Source organism: Xiphophorus maculatus, chromosome 21, assembly GCF_002775205.1.
Source record: "Xiphophorus maculatus strain JP 163 A chromosome 21, X_maculatus-5.0-male, whole genome shotgun sequence".
NCBI classification, from domain to species: domain Eukaryota; kingdom Metazoa; phylum Chordata; class Actinopteri; order Cyprinodontiformes; family Poeciliidae; genus Xiphophorus; species Xiphophorus maculatus.
The window spans coordinates 1,847,765-1,874,180 of NC_036463.1; the positions used below are offsets into that span (position 1 = coordinate 1,847,765).

The 26,416-nt window shown below is 36.9% G+C and overlaps 1 protein-coding gene across 2 annotated transcripts in view; it reads left to right on the plus strand.

The window, feature by feature from the left end:
- Window positions 1-26,416, plus strand: part of LOC111606216 (melanocortin receptor 4-like) — a 71,420-nt gene that overhangs the window by 8,088 nt on the left and 36,916 nt on the right. The window contains exons 2-3 of one of the 2 annotated variants that reach the window (XM_023326289.1): window positions 7,482-7,694; window positions 9,328-9,459. The gene's annotated coding sequence lies outside the window, so the exon portion shown is untranslated. Of the gene's footprint in view, window positions 1-7,481; window positions 7,695-9,327; window positions 9,460-26,416 lie in introns of those variants that run through there. The other variant, XR_002751965.1, reaches the window with a different exon arrangement.

Sequence of the window (26,416 nt, forward strand, 5' to 3'; positions counted from 1 at the left end):
AATCAATAAATCAGTTTATTTTCAGAGAAAATAAACTGGTCTAGTTTTTTTGGTCTAGTTTCTAGTGCAAATATTTCAGTACACTAAAACAAGACAAAACTAACTTAGTTTTAGTAACTTTTCAGCAAGAAATATGAGCTTGTTTTAAGTCAATAATTGCTTAATATTGATTTATAAAAGTATTTGTTCTATTGGCAGATTATTTCACTTATAACATAGAAAAATGTCTTATTATCAGAGAAAACAAATTAACAATGAAACTAGTACTTTTTAAAATATCAATATTAATTCTTGACTTAAAACAAGCTCATATTTCTTGCTAAAAAGTTACTTGTAATTTAGTTTTGCCTCATCTCAAACCTACTAGACCAAAAATACTTGGAAAGATTTTGTATTTTTGCAGTGTAGTGAACTTTTTCACTCTTCCAAACCAAACTGGACGAACAGCTAAAATGTGTTACCATGCAAAAAGCAAAGAAAATATTAATAACAGAAACAAACACCTGGAATCTACATGTTTGCTGAAATCCTGTAGGGTTAATTATGTCCATCCAGTGTTTGTATTAAACCCTTTCAAATCAACTCTACCAGTAGTTGACAGGAAGTAGGCTTAGTTTCTGGTGGGAAAATGGCCGCCTTGATGAAATCCATGGTTTGGGTTGATGAGCCGTGCAGAGTTTTGATTAATGACCGTTATTATGTCGTCACATGTTGCTGCTCTAATCATTACATTTCCCACTGACCGTTTTAATTATTTCTCTGTTCACGGCTTATGGCCTCCTCTTCGGTTAATTGGACTAAAGCGAGACCTCAAGAGGTCTTGATGCATATTTATTTTTCAGACTCACAACTGAATGGAAAGGACATTACCTTCGATGTTTCTATCCACAATTAGCAACCCAGAACTGAAGTTGTACTTTGGATCAACAGCAAAACTTTGGAAAAGCTTAAACTTTTACATTGGATTTATGTAACATTGCACTGAAGAAAATTACTAGGATACCCATAGTTATATGAACCTTTTCTCACCAAACAATGATGAATCCAAATGGGTTAAATCTGGTCTTCAGGAGGAATTACACACATTATGTTTTGGAAGAAAAATAGCCAATTTCCAGAGTGAAGAACATGGGTCTATTGAGAGAGGCTGATTGTAATTATAAATTCAAGAGGAAAACCGTTTGGTCCCCTGAGACGATGTCTCTCTCTTGACATTTAACAAGCAATCAACCTGTGGGAAGCTTTTAAAATATCACTGGATATTTATAAAGAACACGGCCTTGAGCTCTCGCCATGTGCAGAAACCCGCCTTTGTCTTCCTTAAAAAAAATCACCTCCAGCTTTTTAATAATTGATTTAATATTCCTATTGCTGAGTCTCTTCTTGTGGTAAAAACTAAATGTCTGTCAGAAGAGCTCTTTACCTTTTTTCTGACGTAACTGAATGAAATCAAGAACTACGTCACATAAAAAAAGAGTAAAAAAATTAACCTTTGAATTAAATTAAAAGACGTAAAAGTTTATAATCCATCAGAAAATGAAACCACTCATTTAAAACCAAACAAACAATAAAAATGTTTCTTTTCTCTTTTTATAGAATAAATCTAGAAACCAGAGTGAAAATACTTGGTAAGGTTTTGTGTTTTTGCAGAACAGAATTTGGTATAACTGTTGCTAACAACATCACCAGCACTGCAAAAACAAAATCTTACAACTATTTTTCTCCAGTTTCTACTGCAAATATCTCAATTAAGACAAGATTAACCTATAAAGTTTCCAGCAGGATGTAGGAACTTGTTTTAACTTAAGTCAATACTTCCTTTCCTTCCTTAATGAAATGTATTTATTCCACTAGGAGATTATTTAATCTGTAAGATTGGAAATAATCTACCAGTGGAGCTCAAACTTTTAAAATATTAACTTAAAACAAGCTCCCATATCTTGCTAGAAAAGTTAGTTTTGTCTTATTTCCAGTGTATTCATAGATTCGCAGTAGAAACTACAGAAAAATAGTTGGTAAGATTTTTTGTTCTTGGTCCAAAGCACCAACTCGGGGTGGATGATTACGGATTAATTTCCACCAACAGGCAGCTGTAATGATTTAATTGTTTTTAGCTCCAACCTGCAGAAGTGCTTACTCTGCAGACAGCAGCGGTTGTTTATAGGTAGCAGCTTCCTCAGGGGGCATAAACACATTTGTGTTAAAACCCTGCAACGTTTTATTCTCCTTTTGAGGAGCGCGCGCTGCACGGGAGCGTGGCGACGAGGATTATGCATGAATCAGAAAATGGCCTTTTAGTCATCCTTCCTCAGCTCGAGCGCGTGTTTCCAGTCAGACAATACAAACAATACTTCACGGGTAAACATGTCGGTTTACAGTGATTTCCAGAGCACTTTACCCTTCATCCAAACGCAGAGGAGGAGGGGTGGAATAATTCTTCCGCTGATATTTTTAGCTTTTTCTGTGTGAGGAAAAGTGCGTTGATTTCCATTGTTAACAAAGGAGGGGATGGTTGTGACCACGGAGGGTGGAGCTTCATGCCACAAAGAGAAGCAGGTCAGACTGCCTGATCAATACACACATATTGCCAGTAAATATGCTGAATATGTATGGGATTGTTCTCTGATGGTGCATTTATTCCCCCCATATTTCCTTGTTAAATATCCTGTTTGATTCTGCGCCTGGCAGCTCTCCCATATCCTCTGTAAATTACTCGATTTGGAAGTGAGATATGAGCCGCGCCATTTTTCACATTCTGTACTGTACCTCAAGAATCTCGTTTTGACTGAAATCTTCTCATTCATTCACGGCTTATGTTCCTGAGAACGACTGGCAGGATGGAAATCATCAATTCGCTTCCGTTCCCTGCATAACAAATACGAGTCAAGTTACCAAAAAAAAGAAGAAAAAATGAGCTGGAGCCAATTCTGATGTGATGCACTTTTTAGATTGAGTTTTATTTCTACACTGATGATGTCAAACTACAACCCCTGGCAAAAAGTATGGAATCACCAGTCTTGGATGAGCACTCATTCAGACATTTCATGCTGTAAAACAAACTCAGATCAAAAACATGATACAATATTAAGGTCGTTCCAAAGTGCAACTTGTTGGCTTTCAGGAACACTCAAAGAAATGAAGAGAAACTATTGTGGGAGTCAGTGAATGATACTTTTATTGACCAAGCACAGGGAAATAAATATGGAATCACTCAATTCTGAGGAAAAAAGTGTGGAATCACTCAAATTGGAGGTAGAAAAAAAAGGACACACCCAGTCTATTTCCTTTCCCTAAATGGACACCTGCCCCAGATTAGATGTGCCCGTTAGTGTGCAGTTCAAAACACCTGCAGTCATGACACCTTGGAGGGCTGCTGGACGAAGTGGAGTGGTGAGAACCATGGCTCCAACAAGAGAAATGTCCCTTGAAACAAAAGAGAGGATTGTGAAACTTCTTGAGGAAGGTAACTCTTCACGCATGGTTGCTAAAGATGTGGGCTGTTCACAGTCAGCTGTATCCAAGATATGGACCAAATACAAACAGCATGGAATGGTTGTTAAAGCCAAGCGTACTGGTAGACCAAGAAAGACATCAAAGCGTCAAGACAAACAACTTAAGGCCATTTGTCTTGAAAACCGAAAAAGTACAACTAAACAGATGAAGCATAAATGGGAGGAAGTTGGAGTCAATGTATGTGACCGAACCGTAAGAAATCGCCTAAAGGAGATGGGATTTCAATACAGGAAAGCTAAACGAAAACCAGCATTGACACCTAAACATAAAAGAACGAGACTCCAATGGGCTAAGGAGAGGCAATCATGGACTGTGGATGACTGGATGAAAGTTGTCTTCAGTGATGAGTCAAGAATCTGCATTGGACAAGGTGATGATGCTGGAACTTTTGTTTGGTGCCGTTCCAGTGAGATTTATGAAGAGGCCTGCCTGAAGAAAACAACCAAATTTCCACAGTCCTTGATGATATGGGGCTGCATGTCAGGCAAAGGCACTGGGGAGATGACTGTGGTTAATTCTTCTATCAATGCACAAGTTTACATTGACATTTTGGACAGTTTTCTCATCCCTTCAATTGAACAGATGTTTGGTGATGATGAAATAATTTTCCAAGATGACAATGCATCGTGCCATCGGGCAAAAACAGTGAAGGCATTCCTTGAAGAAAGACACATTCAGTCGATGTCATGGCCTGCAAATAGTCCAGATCTCAACCCAATTGAAAACCTGTGGTGGAGATTGAAAAAAATGGTCCACAAGAAGGGTCCAACCAGCAAAGCTGATCTGGCAACTGCTATCAAAGAGAGTTGGCACCAAATTGATGCAGAATACTGTTTGTCACTCATCAAGTCCATGCCTCACAGACTGAAAGCTGTTATAAAAGCCAAAGGTGGTGCAACTAAATACTAGTGATGTATTTTGAATGGTCTTTTGTTTATGCGTTTTTCATGATTCCATACTTTTTTCCTCAGAATTGAGTGATTCCATATTTATTTCCCTGTGTTTGGTCAATTAAAGTATCATTCACTGACTTCCACAATGTTTTCTCTTCATTTCTTTGAGTGTTCCTGAAGGCCAACAAGTTGCACTTTGGAACGACCTTAATATTGTATCATGTTTTTGATCTGAGTTTGTTTTACAGCATGAAATGTCTGAATGAGTGCTCATCCAAGACTGGTGATTCCATACTTTTTGCCAGGGGTTGTATATAAATGAACAAGATTTCGTACACAAACAGGAAGTAAGAAGCTTCACTGCAAAAACTAGTCTAGTTTTTAATGCAAATATCAAAATGAGACAAAACTAACTTACAAGTAACTTTTCTGCAAGAAGCAGGAGTTTGTTTAAAGTCAATAATTCCTTGAGATTGATGAAAAAAATATTTATTTTGCATAAAAAATGGGGGGGAAAAAGTCTTCTTATACAGTAAGTGTACTAATATGTCAACATGTCAACAGACTAGACAAAAATACTTGGTAACATTTTCTATTTTTGCATTTGCAGTGTATCTTTTGTGAATTTTTGTTTTTGCTTTTACTTTCTAATAATAAGAGATTGTTTTCAGTCAATGTTGATGGAAAAGCTCCAGTTCCACTGGCAGATTGATTCACTTAAAACAAAGAAAAGCAACTTGTTATCAGTGAAATCATTTGCCAGTGAACTATTATTTCAATGTCCCTGATTGGCTCGCTTTAGACAATGACCTACTGCATTAATTGTTCAAAGTAAATTGAACATTTAAGACAACATTTCCAACTTATGAGGCACCTTGTCATAGAGATATTTAAATTATGCAATTAATTACGTTTTACGCCATTTAATTAGTAGCATGAACGACCTTAAAAAGACATATGATTTTAGCAAAAAAAATGTTAGAGTTAATCATCCATTTAAAAAATAAAATAAAAAAATGCACTTACAGTCCTCCCAAAAAAAATTTTCATTAAAGTTACACTTACATTTATTTGATTTGCAATAAACAGAGTTTTGTTTTTTTGTTTCTTTGTGTCTTAGTGAAAAGTAAAACATTTATTCTGTCATCATTATATTACAGTCTTGGATTGAAGCCTTGAATCTGAACATCCTGATCCTCCTGCAGCTTCTCCCTCTACACTCAGGGATGTGGGTGTTTTATGCATACGCTAATTCAGTAATTGCAACACAAGAAGCTGCCGTTCTGAGATCCTCAGCATCTCCAGAGACATCAGGGTAATGCTGAGGCTAAAGTTCACTTCTTTTCACTTTCTCAATAACCCTTAAATAAAAGGTTCACAGAGGTCGAGCTGAAAAGAAAGGAAAAAAACTTGTAAATGCAAATCAAATTTCAGCCTGAAGGGATCAGAGGAATTAAAAATGAAAAATAGAAAATTCATCCTTCAGAAGGTAACTTCTGTCTTTACATTCGACCTCTGCTGATTGTTGAAGACGGCCTTCTCTGTTCTTTATCTCTGTTTAAATGAAAATCAGCACTTTCTTCTTTGATTTCCAATTTTGACTTCTAATGATTCACTTCCTGCTAAAGAGCCCCCTAGTGGTTGAAGAAAAATCCACAGAAAAGCCGCACCGGGCTTTAAGCCGCACGGTTCAAATCGTGGGAAAAAGTATAGTCCGAAAAATACGATAATAATTCATTCATTCATCTATTTAACATCCAGCTAACCATCCGTTCATCCAGCCATTTGTCCAACCATCTAAGTTCTTCATGTCTGTAGATGAACAGACTAGAAAATAACAAGGTTTAAATCAACGCGAGTTCAGAAATCATCCAATCAATGAAAGAGATGTTGATGGTTTTATACTGAATACTTTGTTTAAAAACTTGGCCAAACCAAGACTCAACGTTTGAAAAAAAAACAACAACATAATTATCTTTACAATAACTGATTCATAATCTAATTTTATATACACTTCAGTCAACTCAATCATTAACTGACATTTCAATGTCTGACCTACAAAAAAGAGCCAAACTTCAGGATTTCACATCCAAATTAGTTTTTCTTTTTTACTGTAAGAAAAATGTTCAAACTCAAAATTCAGAAACCGGAAAGTTTTAATTTTAAATTGCATTTTATTCCTAATTTAACTCATCAGACGAGCTGAAAACACTCGGTTACCCCTCACATTACAGAGAGCAGAAACATAAGCATTACACTGCAAAAACACAAAATATTTTTGGTGTAATTTTAATTGGAAATATCTTAGTTCACTCAAATGAAGACAAAACGGTTTGCAAATTATTTCAGTTTTAAAAGGAAAAAAAGAGTTGTTTTTTTTAAAAAAGAGAATTTTTATTTTTATTTTTTTTTATCTCCAGTGGCCGCCTTACGTCTTCTGAGCTGATTTTTTTTTTTATATGAACATTGATAGAATATTATAAGTCTATACTTCTTTCTCCTCCTGTTGATTCTTTAGTTGTTAATTTAACTATTCTTATTCATGCTTGAGTAAATGACATAAAAATGTAAATGAAATTAAATTTTTGTAGTATTTAAGTGTTTTGAGATATTTGAAATAGAAACTAGACCAGAAATACTTGGTCGGCTGTTGTGTTTTGCATATTTAAAACAAAATGAACTGTGGGGCTTGGCTATTAGTCTCCAACAAACACAACAAGGTCACTGGAGTTTCTTTCATTTGTTATTCCAAACAGGCTGTCATGTGGCTGTTTCCAGCCATGATGATGAATAATGAGTTTTTGGTTTTTGGTCACAGCTGGAGTGAAGCGAATAAAGAGGCTAATTAAAGAGGACAATAACAGTTAAAGTTTAGATTTTTGGGGGTTGAAAACACTTGAAGGTATTTCCTGGATAAATCCAGCTGAATGTCGCGGTTTTGTCTCCCTCTTAGCCGCATTTAAACGTCTTCCTGCTGCAGGTGAAGCCCAGATTTTCTGCTTCAGGATTCAGCCGGACTTGGAGCTTTGCAGGAAGCGTTCGATCTCAATCCCGTCTCCTGTCTCTGGTTGATAGGACCGGTCGGCAGCGGCGGCTTACCTGGGCGCTGCACTCTGGACCGCCGCCTAATCATCTGGCCTCAAGTCAGGCAGGACAGCTGGGCCCTCAAAGGACCCAGCGCATCTGCACCTCTGCAGGAAGACGAAGAGGAGGATGAAGGAGCAGGAACTAATCGCTCTCTTCGTCTGATGGGATGTGCATAACGATCCGGCATCCTGCACTGGCGAGGTGAGTGGAGAGCTGAGCGCCACCGGGACGCTCACTTAGAAACAAAGACGGCTTCTCCTCATTTACAAACAAGGTGCAGTTAATGACCGGAGGGACGGAGCGGACTCAGCTCAGGAGAACTTTTAACTGCTGGATTAGGAGTTTAAAGAACAGGAACATTAAAACTATTCATCAGGCCCTAAATGGACCTGATGAATAGTGAGCTGCTATTGCCATGTGAAGAACCAAAACCAACCAATCAGAGCCAGGAGGCGGGGCTTAGCGCTGCCAATCAGTGCCCATGGATTGTAAATTAACAATCTGGAGGTTTTTTGAAACGGCTCATTTTCCAGAAACCAAAAAACATGAAGTTATTGTCAAAAACCAGCTGGATGTTTTCCTTTAAACACATGGCTTGATTTATAAATATTAGATGTAAATGAAAGTAAGAAATTAGCAAAATGTTAACTTTTCATAGTAAGTTTCCTTTAAATTCTGGAAATGTACTCTCTAAGTTTTGGGAAAATATCCTAAAAGTTTTGCAACGATACTCTGTAAGCTTTTGATACAAAATACACGAGTTCCAGTTCGCAGCATGATTCAGGAATATATCGTATAAAATTGGTTAATAAATATTTCTACCCGAGTTTCTTTTCTTTCTCTTATGACATATTTTGCTTCTCTGTAGTAAATGTACATTTTTTTTGTAATTTCTTCTATCTTTGCAGCATCAGACGCAGGTTTAGTTTGGAAAGGCTTCGTAGTGCAGCAGCTTTATCTCCCTGCAGACGGATGCAGCTGCTGCTTCTCTGCTGCTCAGTGGGAGTTTCTGCAGGAAGCGGCTCGGCGGGGGGTCGGGTCGGGCCGAGCGATTAGCTCCGGCACATCCACGGATCCTCCGTGTTCTGAGGATCATTTGCCTTCCCAGATAGTTGATGCTGATGTGCGCCTGGCGAGGCGACGCCTCCTCTGATGGTCACATGGTTTCAGAGCCGCTAATGCTCCGATCAGTCACCAGAAATCCAGCAATCACACTTTAAAGAACATGCAGAGAGAGCGCCTGCGTCTGTTCTCCCATCACTTTCAAATAATAGCTGTGATTTGCATATATTAGCTTTTTTTTATTTTCTAAGCCTGCTCACACATCTGCTCAGAATTAGTCATTATCGTTTTCTCTGTAATTTGGCAGGGGGGCGCCACAAGTTACTCCAAGTGCTCTCCTTAGAAACCAAACAGAACTTCATCTCTGGGAAAATCTGTTTATTTTAGCTCCACACTGCAAAATCACAAAATCTTACCAAGTATTTTTGTTTAGTTTTTGGAAAAATCACTTTTCAGCAAGGTATAGGAGCTAATTTTAAGTCAGTAATTCCTTAATATTGATTTTAAAAAGCACTAGTTCCACTGGCACATTTCGCTAAATGTTTCTTTTTTAATGAGTGAAATAATCTGCCAGTGGAATTAGTACTTTTAAAAATCAATATTAAGGAATTATTGACTTAAAATAAGCTCTTATACCTTGCTGAAAAGTTACTTGCATGAAGGTATTTGCAGGAGAAACTAGACAGAAAATGGGGAATGTTTTGTGTTTTTGCAGTGCAGGTACTTTATCTCTGGGAAAGTCTCTGATTATTTTAGTTTCTTTTCGCTGCAGGAGCGGCGGCGATGTTCTGCAGGATTAGAAACGTTGATGTCTGATCGGTAGTGATGACGGCGATGACAACCTGGCGCACGGCGGCGACGCGGGAGAGCAGATGATTCTCACAGATGGTGGAGAAACTTAAAGGTTGGGCTGTTTGTCGTCGTGTTTGTTCTACTCTCCTCCTGGACCAATCGCGCGGCTCCGGAGCCCCTCTGAGTTGATTAACCGCGCTGGCTTGCCAGCAGCTTCCCTGATTGTGATTACCTTCTGTGTTTTCTAATTTGGACCCAGCTTGAAGTGTTTCTAAGTCTGAGCGCTTGACATTCCCTCGAACGGGCCACAAAATCCGTCATTAGCCGCTGCATGTGCGCGGCTCCTGCTCCTATTGTCTTTGTCTCATTTAATGCTTGTCTCGTGTGAAATGAACTATCAGGCCACCAAGAGCACTTATGATAAAAGATGATGGTGGGAATCTTGAAATATGGAGCTTTATGGGAGCCACAGCCTACTTCTACAAGGTTAATGAACTCTCACTAACTTTAATAGTCTGTTTTCCGACTCATGCATCTTCATAAAAGCGCCCTTCCCCAAAGTCTGCAGGCGAGAGGTGCCATTTCAAACAGCTGTGCCAGGCGAGCCAAATGAAAGGAACCTCATGATGAATCGCATCCTCCTTCCTTCCATTTCTGCGCCGTTCACCTCACCTGGCAAACTGTCGGAGGATTACCTTCATTCCCCCTTGATGCCGAGATGTACGCGAACGAAGAGGATGGGAGGGGGAGCGGCGTTAAGTTCCTAATCACCTGGACCGGATGAGGGCGCGGAGGGGGAGGCGTTGTCCCAGGGGTGGCATTAAAGCGCGAGCAGCCGGGGTTGGAGCTCCAGGCTCGCTCGCAGGTCTGCAGACACACAAAGGCTCACATTTTAACTGCTGTCTTTGTGTGTGGAGGCAGGTTAAAGCTGTGGACCCCCCCGATACAAACATGTAAAACATGAAGTTTGTTCACTTTGTGGTTATTTTTATTCCCTCGTTTGTGTTTAAAAGTTTGATTTTATCTGAAACAGCAGCAGTTAAAGTGAGCTACATATCCTAAATGTGACTTAACCAAATACCCTCCTTAAGTAAAAGTACAAACAACCAAACAAAAATGTACTCTAGCAAAAGTACTTGCTTTTAAAAATCCTTAAAGTACTCGTTGAATGTATTCCAGTATAATTAAGTGTGTTTTTCCACCTCATAGTCCAGTAGATTAGTTATTTGGGACCAAAGTTGCAACATTTGTTACATTTCCAGCTGCTATGGGGTTTTTTCACACCGCACTGGTTCAAACCAAGCAAACTCTTTAAAAAGTCTGTTTCCCTCCTCGCCTGTGGGGGTGCTGCACCAAGAACCACTGAAGGAAACAACATGAAAACCTCTGAAGAAGACCCTGAAGTCAATAATTCACAAAATGTAAACAAAAATGGAGTAGCGTCAGATTTTAGCGGTTGTTGGATTTCTGTTTTGTCTTTATTTCTCCTGCTAGCGCTAGCCTCTCACGTTTGTTTTGGTTGTATTTACCCAGAATACCCTGCTGTAGTCCACTTCCTGCTTTGGAGCGGTCTCCAGTCCACTTGGCTTTCACATATGCATTTGCACCAGGGTTCACTTCAACTGAACCGAGACCGAGGATTATAGGTAGGCCAGAGTTCACACCTCCCCAAAAGAGCCCGACTAACATGCTGGAGTTGGATTGAAGCGAACTAAACAGGGCTGGTATGAATGCACTCTAAGTGTGCTTACCCTCCGTATATTTTCTTTATTACATCATAATGAACAATGCTCCATTTTTATTTTTCTAACTCTGTGACAGGTTACACTTGGACTTCTGATTCTGCACTGAAAAAAAATAAATCTTTTTTTGTATTTTAAGTATTTTGGTCTAGTTTCTGGTGCAAATATCTTAATACTTTCAAAATAAGACAAAACTCACTTACAAGTGATTTTTCAGCAGGATAGTGGGGTCAATAATTTCAATAATAGATGAAAATGTTCTAGTTCAATTGGTAGATTATTTCATTATTACAAAATGTTTTTCCCATTTTGTAAGTGAAATAATCTGCCAGTGAAATTTGTTATTTTCATCAATATTAAGGAATTATTGACAAGTTTCCTGCACTTTATAATGAAAGAAACTGATTTGGATATTTTTTTTATTTAGCCTGATTTTATTTTGTAATTATGTTATTTATTTATTTATTTTAATTTTGGTCTTTAAAATACCCCAAATTTAAATTTTTTTGTTGTAGCTACCTTTTATTTTAACTTGAGTAAAAATATGTTCTTGGGAACTTTACCAACCTCTATGTGTAAAAACTCCTCCAAACAAACTACTTATTGAAACATTCAATGTTTGACACTTTGCCAAATATGCTTCAGGAAAAATGTAATTATATTGTTTTTGTTTTTTGCAGGTTTGCAGTTTGTTCATTAGGCCTTTGTTATGTTACCAGAAACACAAACACATCCCAGACACAAACCTGCAAAATAAAATATGAAACATTTGAAACCCATACGTCGCCCGGGAGGCGAGGCAGAGATTAATCAGTTTATTTTGGGCGCCGATGTAGAGTTTTATTTATATAGATATATATATATGTAGAATGTGTTTGGTGCTGGCAGCTTGTTCTTATTTTGCCAGGTGCTTTTCTTGCCTGTAGCTCAATGAAGCCATGACATCAGGTGACATTTAAAATATTTGTGACAGCAATAACATTTCAAATATTGCGGTAAAGGCATCTTTGCTGTCAGGAGAGATGAAAGCAGGAGGTGAAGGCGATATGATCGGTTTATATTTTTGGAGCTGATAAACAAAGTCTCAGGAGTCTGTAGGTGGGTTTTGGTTTGGTTGGATGTTTTCCTTTGTTCCGGATCTGGAGGGGAATGAGGTTATTTAAAGTGTCGCTGTGTGTTTGGAGCGGTTTCCTGATGAACACCTACACACAGGTAGGCCACCAATCTCAGCAGCAATTAGCCATGCCAAAAATGACAAACTTAATTGTAGACTAATGTCTGCGTCGCCGCGGTGACGGGAAGGGGGTTAAACGCTCGTGTTGTTTTAGAGCTTTGTGGATAAAAGCAGGACAGTCTTTAAGGGAGAAGAGATTCAGTCCCACAGCGCTGAGTGTGTGTAACACACTGCTGATTTACTTTATTATTATTATTATTATTATTATTATCAAATGAATGGATGTGAGGATTTCATCTTCGACACAAGCAACTGAAAAAGAGACTGAAACTGAGGAGAATTATTTTTTTAAACTTTAAACTGAACCATCCAACCAACCAGTCATCCATCCATTTATCCATCCATCCAATCTTCCATTCATTTGTTCATCCATCCATCCATCCAACCTTAAATCCAACAATTCAATTCATCGTTCCATCCAACTACCGTATTTTCCAGACTATTAGCCGCTGGTATCTCCACCACTTTGGGTTTTCCACTAGATTGCAGCAGAGGGCGCTATTTAACGTAATAAATCTGCCATCAAGGACGCAGTCCTGCGTCTCCAAAGCCGAACCATGGATTCGTTCAGCGGCTCTATTTCCCTCCTGTACTATTAATCAGATCGATAGCTTTGAACTTAAAAGCTGCATCATATGAACTTCTTCGTGTTGTTTCCATGATGAGGGGGTAAGAGTTTGAAAACATTTCTCCGTTGTGCCTGCTGCTAGCATTGTGCTAGTTTTAAATAAAAATCAGCGCTTTCTTCTTTGATTTCCAATTTTGACTTCCAATGATTCACTTCCTGCTAAAGAGCCACCTGGTGGTTGAAGAAAAATCCACAGAAAAGCCGCACCAGGCTTTAAGCCACATGGTTCAAAGCGTGGGGGGAAAGTAGCGGCTTATAGTCCGAAAAATACGGTAATAATCCAGTCACTCATGTATTTAACCTTACATCCATCTAACCATCCATTCGTCCAGCCATTTGTCCAACTAACAAAGTTTTCTCCTCTTTTATCAGCTCCTGCAAACTAAAACCTGAACTGGAATATTATCGATTCATTTCCGGTTCATTAAAACTCTGGGTTTCATTTCAATTTGTGGTGAAAAAACACATCAGTGGTCCTGATTTATTTCTGTTCTCCAGCTCTCTTTGGGTTCCAGTTGAACCTGACAGTGAGAGGTTTTGTTCTGAAGAACTGCGGTGAGCCTTTAATCACTTAGCGTTGGTCACTCCAGCACACCTGCCCTCCTTCCAGTCGCTCTCCCTCCAAACTCTGCCCACAAATAACCGCTGTGGGTTTGGAGACGTGAAGGTCAGCCTCCTGCCCAACACGGCACAGCGAGTTTCACGCTCAGACTCTATTTCTTCGCCGTCTCCATCTCCTTTCCCGTCTCTCCAGTTACCACCTTCCTTAACTCCCATTATGGACTCCGTCTCTTTATTTTCACTCACCGCCTCTCAATCTCCGCCTCTCTGCTTCTCTTCGCTAGCCCAGGCTTAACATGTCATTGGGAAACCTTGAGGATAAATGAGGTCTTCAGCGAGAGGCAACCATCAACTCAGCATTACAATGGAGTTAGAAACGTTATAACTCACTGAATCTGCTGCAGGATGACAGCACTGTTTGCTTTGGAAAGCCCATAAAGCCTGATTCAATAATCCTTGCAGGAGGAAAGGCAGAAGTTGTCATAAAATCAAACATATGCTCTGCAAGGGCGCTGAAATTGAATAATCTGTGACAGCGCTGTCCCAAAAAACAAATTTGAATCTCCTCTTTCTTGCTTCATAGGCTCCATTTAAATGCACTCAGTGGAAAGTAAGGAAAGAAAACAGCATTTAGGTTGGGGTGAAATATGCTCCTCGTTAGAGTTGTCAGTGGGGAAAGCAGAGACGTTGAAGCTTTAATCGCCTCCCTTTCATGCGCGCAGTAATGGGACTTACAACATCTGTGTCTCAGAGGGTAAGATGGAGGGAGGAAGGGAAGCGGACTGCGTCTTGTGGTCGAGTATTGCAGAGACCCTCTGGAAACGTTCAAGTCGCCACAAAGTGAAAAGTGGATTATTTTAATTCAAGTGGGTTTTAAGGGGGTTGAAGTGGGAGAGAAGAGGCTGCTCCCCTCTGAAGGTTTAAAAATAAATGTCAGCCCTTCTCCCTCCACCCCTGGGTTTTATCTCTGGAGACCCCAAGCAGCCGTTCACTTCTTCATTTCTTTAAGGTTGTAGCTGCAGGTCTGTGGCAGAGCAGCTTTTCCAGCTTAAATTAGCCCCAGTGATCCCAGAGAACGCACAGACTAGTAATAATGGATATAATAAATTTAGTTGCATTTCCTTTAGCGATAAAATTGTGCAAATTGAAATTATGAAAATAAATCCGCTTAATGGAAACAACAACTTACGCTTTTTGATTTAAAAAAAAAGTTTTAGAACTAGGACGAGATGGTTTTAATTTTCACAAAACCATTTCATCAAAGGGTAATGCAAAAAATACTTTTCTTTCATTACATGAGTCATGTGATGAACAGGATGTTACTACTGACAAAAACGACAAAGAAGAAGACAACAGGAAGTGGTTCTGCATGATTTTTAGTGACGTATAGCATGAACAAACTTCTTCATGCGTGATTTTAATTGCATTTCTTATTTTATGGAAACACAGCAATGTGTTTGTTTAGACATCAGCAGGATAAAAGCGCAAATTTGTAATGGTTTTATTTTTTGTAAAACCGCAATGGAAACACTTCCATCGCACACAAGTCATGTGATCAACAACAGGATGTTACTACTGATGGAACCGACAAAGATGACAGGAAGTAGTTGGAGGACGAGAGCGCTGCATGTTTTTTTAATGACTTATCATGAGCATAAACTAATTCACATGTAATTTTAATTGCATTTCTCATTTCATGGAAACACCAAAAATGGAAAATTGTGTTTTTTCAATGTTAGCAGAATATAAAAAATTTTGTGTACATTTATAATGAAAAGTGATCCTAGAGAATGCAAAACTTTCTAGTAATGGACATATTTTATCATATTAAATATGGCCACATCTTATCAACTGATTGAAGTGGCTTGTTTTAGGTAAATTATTCTTTAATATAGATAAAAATATGTATATATATATATTAGTTCCACTGGCAGATAATTTCACTTATAACCTGACATTTTTTCCCTTATTATCAGTGAAATAATCTGCCAGTGTAATCAATACTTTTTCATTAATATTAAGGATTTATTGAGCTAAAATAAGCTCTTCAATGTTGCTAAAAAGTTACTTGTAATATTAAAATATTTGCACTAGAAGCTGCACAAGAACAATAAGTAATATTTTCTGTTTTGAATCAGTTAAAATCCATAAACAGAAATGTTTCCTTTAGTCAGAACCTCAACAAAAATCTAATAATTATTTCCTATAAACTAGTCAGAACTCTTCTTTTTTATTATTTCTGATTAAAATAAAGCCATTTTTGTATCTTTTTCTCTTAGTATCCACTGAAATACATGCATACATCACTAATCCATCCAGAAATCTTCTCAGCCTGATGTTGTTGTGCAGCAGGTTCGGCTGCAGATCTACCTCTGCTGTGTGTTTGCATTCCCCGGACCAGTTCTGCTCACCTGAAACTGTAGCAATACTACTGATGTAAAAAGAGAATTTTTTTGTGTTGCTGTGATTTCAAACTTCACCCGTCATATTCTGAAACTCAAGTGAATAACTCACAGTTGTCTTTCAAAGTTTTTCTTTTTTTTTTGGGAGGTGAGGGAATTTATCACGTAAGCACTGCATTGATGTTGCTTCTTGAGAAGTCACAGGACTCTTGTAATAAATCTGCAGAAGGCTGCAGGGGATGTTGGTAAGAGACGCCTCCTTCATTGAAACTGTATTATCATTATCCCAAACATGACCAGAGGATGTGTTCGCAGAGACCTTGTGACAGAGAGCTTTTGAAGCTGCTTACCTTGACAAATCATCGTGTAATCGCTTTGCAACGTGCAAAATCAGGGATTTTATTTCCAGAATAAAAGTTCTAGGAAGAAAACTGGTCATAAGATGATAGGACATTCTACAGCAGGCCTTTGTTGTATGCTTTAAAAAAATAGAATATGTTATTCATTGCACAGAGTATTGCGTACTTTACTCATGTAATGAAAGCAAAAACACAAAATATTACCAAGTATTTTTGGTTTAGCTTCTAGTGCAAATATTTCAGTACACTTGAATTAAGACAAAACTAACTTACAAGTAACTTTTCAACAAGTAGATAATTTATTAATACTAATAAAATATATAGACTTGCTCCTCTGGCTGATTATTTCACTTATAACAAGATATTTTCCATGTAATAAGTGAAATAATCTGATACTTTTTGTCAATATTAAGGAATTATTAACTTAAAGCAAGCTCCTGTTTCTTGCTGAAAACTTACTTGTAAGTTAGTTTTCTTATTTTGACATTCTGATGTTTATTCTTTGTTCTTTTTACAATTCAAGCCAGATATTTATATATTTTCCAAATAAAAAGACCATTTTTCCTCTCTGTCTGAAGTAAACTTTTCTTGTTTTAGATCAGTTATAGTTACCAAAATAAATTAAATTTGCTAAATGCCAGAAAACTTAGTGAGAATATTTTTTAGTGATTATTTTGTAGCAAATATTAGAAAAACACATGCACGTTGTATGGATGAATCATCCACATCTGGTTGAAAATATTATTTAAAAATGCAACAAACATTTTTAAAATGCTTGCCTCATCCAATTTGTTGATCTTAATTATTTGTGTTTATTTATTGTTGTTTGGTGTTTGGGGAAAATATGACAGTTTTCTTCCAGATGAGCACAAACAGCGGAGAATGTTTGCTTTGTCAGATATTTCTGTTAGTTTTGGACGGTTTTGCAGTCAGAGGAACATCTTACTGCGGTGCTGGAAATTAGTAAACTGAAGAGCCTCTTAATGATGAAAGACTTGAGTGATTAAACGACTAATTCTCCACTTATATCCAAACAAACATTTGACCTCGGGGTCAAGAAGGAAGCCCTCTATCATCATTTCTAAACCCCACCACGTTTTATCGCCTCCAGTCACCTCACTGATTTCTACTTGGATCTAAAAGCAAACAGATTAATTACGATTCAGAATATGTTTGACTTTTTGGGATGAAATAAAAAGCACAATTATTGTGTCTTCAGTGATTTTAAATGAAATTCATCAGCGTCTGTCTAATCCGGAACTCCATTAATGGAGGACGCTGCTCGTCATATTAACGTTCCTCATTCTGTTTGGGATATGAAGCCTCGTTTCACGACCTCCAGGGGAAAAAAGACATTTACTGCCGTTTATTCTTCAGGAATGTGACAAACCAAGTTGGACAGATGAAGATAATCCATAACAGTGACTGAGAATCACTAATTTGTTTGGAAGTTTTCTGTTTGATCATTATTTCATTGTGCCCCAGTTCAGTGTTTTGGTATAACTTGCTTACATGCTCGCTGTCAATCACCTGATGCCCCCTGGAAGAAAGCAGAGAGCCTGCTGGGAAATATTCCCTCAAATTTAAATTGATTTGCAAACTAAACCGTCACATTTTCAACAGCATGGCCTCGTTTTCTGCTGCGCTGATTTAAGACACTTGATAGAAAGAGTTCATTTTATAAAATGCATCTTATATAATTATTCACAAATCAATACAAAACTTTTTGTGTACACTGTGAAAACTACATCTTACTGAGTATTTTTGTCTAATTTCTAGTGCAAATATCTTTAAATAAGACAGAACTAACTTAAATGTAACTTTTCATCAAGATATTGGAGCTTGATTTCAATAAATAATTCCTTAATATTGATCAAAAACTACAAGTTCCACCTGCAGATTATTACACTGAAAACATGGGAAAATGTCCTTTTATAAGTAAAACTTCATTAACCTAGTACTTTTAAAAATCAATATTAGGGTATTATTGACTTACACAAGCTCCTATTTTTGCTGAAACATTACTTATAAGTTAGTTCTGTCTTATTTTAAGTGTACTAACATATTTGCACTACAAACTAAACCAAAGTTCTTGGTCAGATTTTATGTTTTTGCAGTGTACAAGCAGCAAGTTAAACATAAATACAAACATTCACTGAATTTTATTTGATTATGTTATTACATATTATTACATTTTAACATAAAAAAAACATTACTGAATGGTTAAATAAAAATAAAATATTCAGATTAAAAGGAGCTAAGTGGGATAATAATAAAAATGAATGCGATATGCATTATGTGTTATTGTGGATACTGAGCTGCAGCAGAGGAAGGATCTATGATGACTCTACTTTGTGCACCTAGGATGCACAAATTCTGCAATTAAATAATAATTTATTAATTTTGATTAAAAAATCTACTAGTTCCACTTGCAGATTATTGAACTTATAACAACTTGCACTTTTTCATCAATATTGAGGAATTATTGGTGTCCAAACTTTTTCCCACGAAGGCCAAAACAGACAGGCCACAAAAATCATCAGATAAAAATGAAAAATTTGTTTATTGTGATTATTTATTTTTCTATTTAGGTTCATGAATTGTTTTCTCCTTTGTTGGCCAAATTTTCTACTATTCTTGATTTGTGGTCAGCGGCCGAATAAAATCATTACAAGGCCCACAAATGGCCCTTGGGCCACACTTTGAACACCTCTGACTTAAACGAGCTCCATATCTTGCTGAAAAGTTACTCAAATTAATTTTTTCTTATTTCAAGAGCAGAAATATTTGCATTGGAAACTAGACTTTGTGTTTTTGCAGTGAAATAGAAACCACTCATATTTGAAGTATCCGAGTCGCTCAGAGAAAGCAGAGCTGCCGTTTTGTCTCATGGACTGTGTTGTCTGCAGATTTGTTGCTGCATGACTTCGTCTCGACCCGTACTGCTGCCACGACTTCCACCGTTCCACTCCAGCTGCTTTTGAAGCCCTAATTATTTTATCTAATGAGCCGCTTACATTACACGGATCAAAAGAACTGGAAAGCTTATAGTACTTTATTGTTTGCTGCAGCATCTAAGAACAATTTCTGAGTCAGACGTTGGTTGAGTCACAAGGTGATGTTTTAATAGAAACTGAGTCATGATCAGACGCTGAAGTAAGATCGATAAAAGGCCCCTTTGATGCAGGGAAATCAAAGAAATTAGCATTTCACTCTGGGGTCTCAGAGATGTGTGCAACATGTTGATTTATGGATTCAAACAGCCTGGAAGTGAAGAGTGTTGAATTTGAACAGCTGAACTAATACAGACGGGAAATGTTTATCAATTAAAAAAAAAAAATTAAGTTAAAACAAGGGTCTAATTGTGCAATTTCACATTTTGAAAATAAATTTGCTAAATAGACACAGGCCAATTTACAGAAAACTCATTTTTTTCAAAAGCAAAATTTTTGCCGGTAGGATGCGGTGTTCTTTTTTGAAATTGTTTGGTTTTTCTTTTAGCAAAACTGCAATTGGTTGATTTTTTTTCAGGTCACACGAGTCATGATTAACCGCAGGATGTTACTACTGGCGGAAACCACTAAGAAGACGACAGGAAGTAGTTGGAGGATGATGGTGCTACATGTTTTTTAACAACTTAACACGTGAACAAACTTATTTAACTCGTAATTTTTAAATTGCATATCTTATTCAATGAAAACAGCAATTGAAAATTTATGTTTTTTCAACATTAGCGGAATATTGACAAAGTTTTGCAGAAATTTGTAATGGAAAAATAGCTAGTGGCACCAAGTAATTTCTTTAAAAGTAGATATAACAAGTGCAGGTTTGTGATTTTTTTTGCGTTAAATTTTCACAATAGAATGACTGTAAAACAATCAGTAATTTTTTTATGTTTTAAATTTCTGACTATTTTATTTGTTGGAACAATTTTACATTTTCAGAATCCAACCTTTACCCAGCAACATTGTGTTCTCAAACAAAAGTTTTTATTTTTTTATTTCAAGAGTTCACAGCGTAGAAACATAAAGTATACAGTAAATATAAACTTTAGAGGTAATATAACACAGATATTTTTGTTGCATTTTCCACAAATAGCATCCCATAGAAAAAGATTTATTGCAAAATGTTGACTGTCTTAATTTTATAATCTAAAAATGATGATGAGAACAAATTAAAGCAAAAACACAAAATCTTACCAAGTAATTTTGCTTACTTTCTAATTCAAATATCTTAGTACACTTTAAAAAAGACTAAACTAAACTACGAAAAACTTTTCAGCAAGATGTTGAAGTAGTTTCTTTTAAGTCAATAATTTCTTACTATTGATTAAAAATACGGGCAGATTATTTAACTTATTCAAATAAATTTTTCCCCATTTCATAATAATCTGCCAGCACTAAAGAAGCTCCTATATTTTCTGAAAAGTTACTTATGAGTTTGTTTTTTCCTGTTTCAGGTGCAGTAAGATATTTTCTTTAGAAACTAAAATTCTTGGAAATATTTTGTGTTTTTGAACTGCAGTCTGTTTTCAACAGACCTTGTAACATTTGCAACTATAAACAAGTTTTATTTAGCTGGACTGAGGGCAAAATGGCTCCTTCAATTATAATGGTTGCAGAACATTGTAAAAACGTCTGACTGGGAATAAATTGGGCTGATTCTAAAGTTTGCTAAACTTTTGGAAACATTCTTTTGCTAAATTTTGCGAGTATATTAAGCATTCCACATATCATGTTTTTTTATGCCTAACGTCTACCAGTCCAGCCCATTATTCCCCAGATTCCTTTCTGGTTTTCAACACTAACAGCAGCTTTTCTAGCAGCTTCTGTGACGGGGGAATTAGGTTTATCCCTCCATGTATGCAAATGAGGTCCTTCTGCTCTGGGTTGTCAAAGTAGATGGAGAATTGCTGTAAATGCATAAACAAGGGTGAACTAACCTCTTTGAAAACAAAGTGGAAAACTGGCAACTCTGAAGTGGTGCATAAAATTTGCGTTGAAGTGCCAGCAGTGAGGGTTTGGCGGAGGCCTTGGAGGAGCACTTGGACGAGACTCGCTGCAGCTGGTGGGGTCTGAGGTCACCAACAGATGTCCTTCACAGACTCCAGCAGCGGCCTGTTCCTCTTTTTATCCCAGTTTTCATTTTAATCATCCAGACTCACTCAAATGTAACTCATTTACTCACTGAAAAAGAAGGAAAAACATCCAGAGAGGAAGTGCTTTCTGCGTGTTTTTTTTTTTATATCGCAAACCAACAGTTCATGTTAAGAAATCCAAAACAAACCAGCTGCCTCGTTTCTCACTGCTTGTATCTCCCCGTTTTCTTTTCTTATCCCAAACTGTAAAAACGTTGCAAGCCCTGGCAAAAGAAGAATGCCTATAATAAACTGATTTTATCAATTAATTTAAGTTTCTGATTTTGAAGATTGAATTTTGGAAAAGGCTCGTGTACGCGCTGCTAAATATTGCCGGTTTACTTCAGCTGTATTAGTGGTGTAGAATCAACTCATAATTACAGAAAAACTGTTTATCCGCTGATGAACGGTGGCTATGCTAAAAGCTTCAGCATTCATGCTAGACACGGCTGTGGGGAACGACCAGTGTGTACACAAGCTTGATTGACAGCACTAAGACCCTCCTCCTGACTCTGACTGGAAGTAGCATATTTCTGCAGATGGTAATAGTACTGCCAGGATGAGAAAGAGGAGCTTGATTTTTTAAACAGATTATCTGTCTCATATTGTACTGTCAGGACACAGTGACAGTTGTTACAGATATGTAAAAAACATTTTATTAAAAATTACCTTCTTCAGCTTTCATGCTGAAGTACCTTCTTGGTTAAATTCTCATTCTTGCTTTCAGACACGCGTCTTGTAGCCAAAACCAACAGTGATAGCCGTGTGAAAAACCATTCAAAGACGGTAGCTGAATTAAAACACAAATTTACCATTTTAAAACCTCCAAAACTGCTTTTCAGAGCATGAGATTATTTCTTTATGGCTTTAACTAATATAGTTTGCAAAAAAAAAATTGTTTCTTCTTTTTCTCTTCTCTTGGCAACTTGTTCCTACGTTTTCCGTGGCCCATAAATATCTAAATATATATATATATTAATTTTTATCTTATGACTTGTGTTGGTAAAGTTATAGCAAAAACAAACATTTATTTATTTTTATCTGATTTTGGAAACTTAGAAGTTTTATTTGTACCTCAAACAATTTGTACGTTGTCTAATTGCACAAATGCTGCTGTAGCATGTAGAGTTTAGCTACTTAGTGTGACATAGTGAGCACAATATAGCAGCTAACCAGCTTATTTCCTTGACGTTACTATCATCTTCATTCCAAAGATCTAGTAAAAGCATACATTTATAAAATTATATTGTTAGTAGGTAAATGAAGGTTAATGATTTTTCAGAGCTTGAATGGCACACATAGCTACTTGTGTGTTTTAGTTTTGTAGCTTTGTAAGAAGCTAATTATCCCATTTCCTCTTTATGATATTATCATCTCTGGATAGACATGAACAAACCCCATAAATATATAATAAGTAGTAATCACTATGTCAATTTAAATGATGCATTAATCCAGCAATAATTAGCCTATAGCAGCTAACTAGCTAACTTTCTTTGCATATTTTTCTTAAATAGAAAGGAAAAGAACCCAAATCAAAACAAAAAGCTAAATATTAGCTGCCATAAATATGTTGTTAATGTAAATAGTGTTTGCAAAAGACAAATGCTACTGCAGCCTATAGCTTTAGCTTGTTAATCCTAATGCAGCTGCTAATTCCTTCACTTTGCTTAAAGTAAAGGGTTAGTACAGAACAATTAGCATTAGCAGTGTCTCAAAGTAACAATACATGGTACCAAATTAGTATTGGTGGTATAAACAAATACCTAAATGGCCTAAATAAACATGAACATTTGATATAATGATGGTGGATTTTCATTCAAATAGTCAAAGCCTGAATCTTATTTCTTGACCCTGAACTGCCACCAATTATGAAGAAACTGCTTTTGAAAACCAATTTCCAGTTGTGAATGAGACGACTGGCAAATCTGACCACGTTTCTTTTATTAAAGCCGCCGTGTTCAGACGCACTGCAGCAGCCTGCTATAAAGTGGTCACATTACAGCACCAGTTTATTAAACTCCTTAATAATTCTACCCCTACTGTTGATATTCTCACATTGATTTATTGCAAGGTTGATAATCAGCTTACCCAGATAAAGGCATAATAATGGCTGAACTTCTGTTCTTGAAGCACATAATCGAGTAGAAAGTCTCCACCATGACCTTATATTGTTATCCCTTGTTCCTAATTGGTGTTTCCTATGATGATGTTTAGAAATTAATTACTTTTATGAGCGGTCCTGCTTCGTTACGTGGCAAAGTGCCCTCTGTGTTTTACAACCATGAGGCAAACCGAACGGTGGCACCGCTGTCAGTCTGATTGATTACCTCTGCAAATGTCTTAAGGTTGAGCCTCTCACCTCTCGACATTTCACTAGTTTCCTTTTCCTTAACTTTGACTCCAAAGTTGACAAAACGAATAACAAGAGCAGGGAAATACCAAACAGTGAAATCAGCCGTAAAAAGGAATAAATGTCAGGGAAAGATTTAGCAGGAAAAAATGAGCTTTAAATGAGACAGAATTCACATTTATCACATCTTTGGGTCTCAGCTGCTTCTAAAGTGTTTAAAATAAACACCCTATCGCTTTTTGGGAGCGAGTTAAAGCAGTGTCTGGAAAATGAGTCATTTCAAAAACCTCCCAATTTTTGAGTCACATTTGATGGGCACTGGTTCCCTAGCAACCCAAGTGGAACTCCAGCACGTTTGGTCAGCTGGATTTACTGCTGTATGCGCTGCACAATGGCTGCTGGAAAAGATGAGTGTTTTGTTTTTTTACTTACCATGCAGAAACCACTTGCTGCATCCTTGTTGGTTGTGCAGGAGGTTCCACTTCTGCCTTTCAAAGCTGTACAGTTTTATAATTGCGCATCTGTGAATTTAGGTGACTTTCCTGTAAAACGCTGGGGACTTTTGTGGAATTTAGGGAGTTGTTTTTGAGATATTTTTCTGAAATAGACAAGTTACTTTCCATGAACTTGAAGGGTCCTCTTTCTAAATTCTTGAAATGTACATTCCCAAAAATTAGAGAGCACTTTACTGAAATTTCCAAGTTAATTTCCTGGGAGTAACAGGTTAAGTTCTTGGATCATGAAAGTTTAAGCATTAAATTCCCAGAATTTAAAGGACACATTCATCAAGCTTACAGATTCCTTTCCTGAAAACATTTCCTGTGTTTTTTTTTTTTTTTTTGGTTATGTAGTAGGCTCCAGTTCTGCTTTTCAAACATGTCCGATTGTATAATTGCTCATCTATTCAGGTGAGTGTAAGTGTTGAGTTGGGGGCGTGGCCAGCAGCAGCCTATTTGGATTTAAAGTAAAAGAGAACCTAAACAAATTCATTCTGACTAAAAACTTATTATTTAAGAAATATTTTGTGCAAAAAATGTAATGAAAATGTTTTGTTTAGACCATAGACCCATTCTAACCAGTTTGAAGAAGCATAGCAGGTCACCTTTAATGTTGATGTTGCAAGATGGCGACAGTGAGATCTTCCTGAGATTAGTCCTTCTGTTTTCTTCTAATTTTAGCCGCTTTAAGGAGGAAGGCGGTTCTTTTATTCTTTCCAAAAAGGCTTTTGAATTTATTTTCAATACCAAGATTGTTGTTGCATTTTAAATAATTCATAACAATTCGTTTTTAATGTACTTACAAGTCTTGGCTTTCCGCATCTGAGGACTGGACTAGCATAAATGTATATATATCCCCGAGCTTCAATGTTGTAATTCATTCGTTGGGGATGGAAGAAGCACAGAGTGGAGGGTTTACGTCTTCCTGCTCAGCACAGCCCACTCACCTCCAGCCCGGCGTTTTCCCAGCAGTAAATGTCATGCTCCAGCCGTGGAACAATAACTCTGTGCTGCCTACATGCTGCCTACTATTCAATGTGGATAAGTGATTTGCCTTGCAGCTGTGTTGACCTGTAAAGTATACTCACCAGGCCTTTTGTTATTATGAGCTCTGACAGCGGTTCAGAGGATCTGGAAGCCTAACCTAACCGGAGGATTTTCATATCAACAATTAATGAGTTTTGTTTAAGAATAGCACAATAACACTTTGCTTTTACAGCTTAAAATGGAAATATCAGTAACAATGTCCTGGTTTTATTAGGTGTATCTCCCAAGCACTGAAATGGGTGGAGCAGGGACATTTAATTATATTAATCACTAGTTCCTATAGTGATTGTTTCACTTATAACAAGATATTTTCCCCATGTTTTAGTGAAATAATCAGCTAGTAATTTTTCAACACTATTAAGGAATTATTGACTTAAAATAAACTCCTATATCTAAAGTTAATAACTGACCTAATTCAGCAGATGTCCAACCAATCGGTGCTTGTCGTCTCACAATGAAAGGAATGGAGATTCCATAAAAAATCACTAAATCTAACCAAGTATTTTTGCTTAGTTTCTAGTACAAGTATTTTAATACACTTTAAATATGACAAACTAACTTGAAAGTAACTTTTCAGCAAGAAACATCTTCCAGTAGAACCAACTCTTTTTCATCAATATTAACATTAGACAAGCTCTTTTATCATTCTGAAAAGTTACTTGTAAATTAGTTTAGTCTTATTTTAAGTAAAATATCTGCAGTAGAAATTAAACCAAAATTACTTGGTGAGGTTTGTGTTTTTTAAAGCTTGTTCTAAACGCTCATCATGTTGCATCCAATCATCTTTATTTTAAGGTTTTTCTTGACTGAGTGATGGTTTGTTTATGCACCAGTGTGGTGTGGAAAAAGTTACTTTTTAAAATTCAAGTTGCATTGCTGCAGAATTTCTCAACAAACATGGAGTCACAAAACAAAAAAATAAAATAAAAAATCTTGATAAACTAGCAGGAGAACAGAAATCCTGCCAAGGCAGAAATCTATGTAATATTTAGCACCAATAATATTGTAATTTCAAATTTTAATTAAAAATTGAGAGCTTTTTTTTTTTTGCAAATGCTCCATATTACTATTAATCTAGGTATTTTGAAAGGATGTCATATTAGCACGCTCCG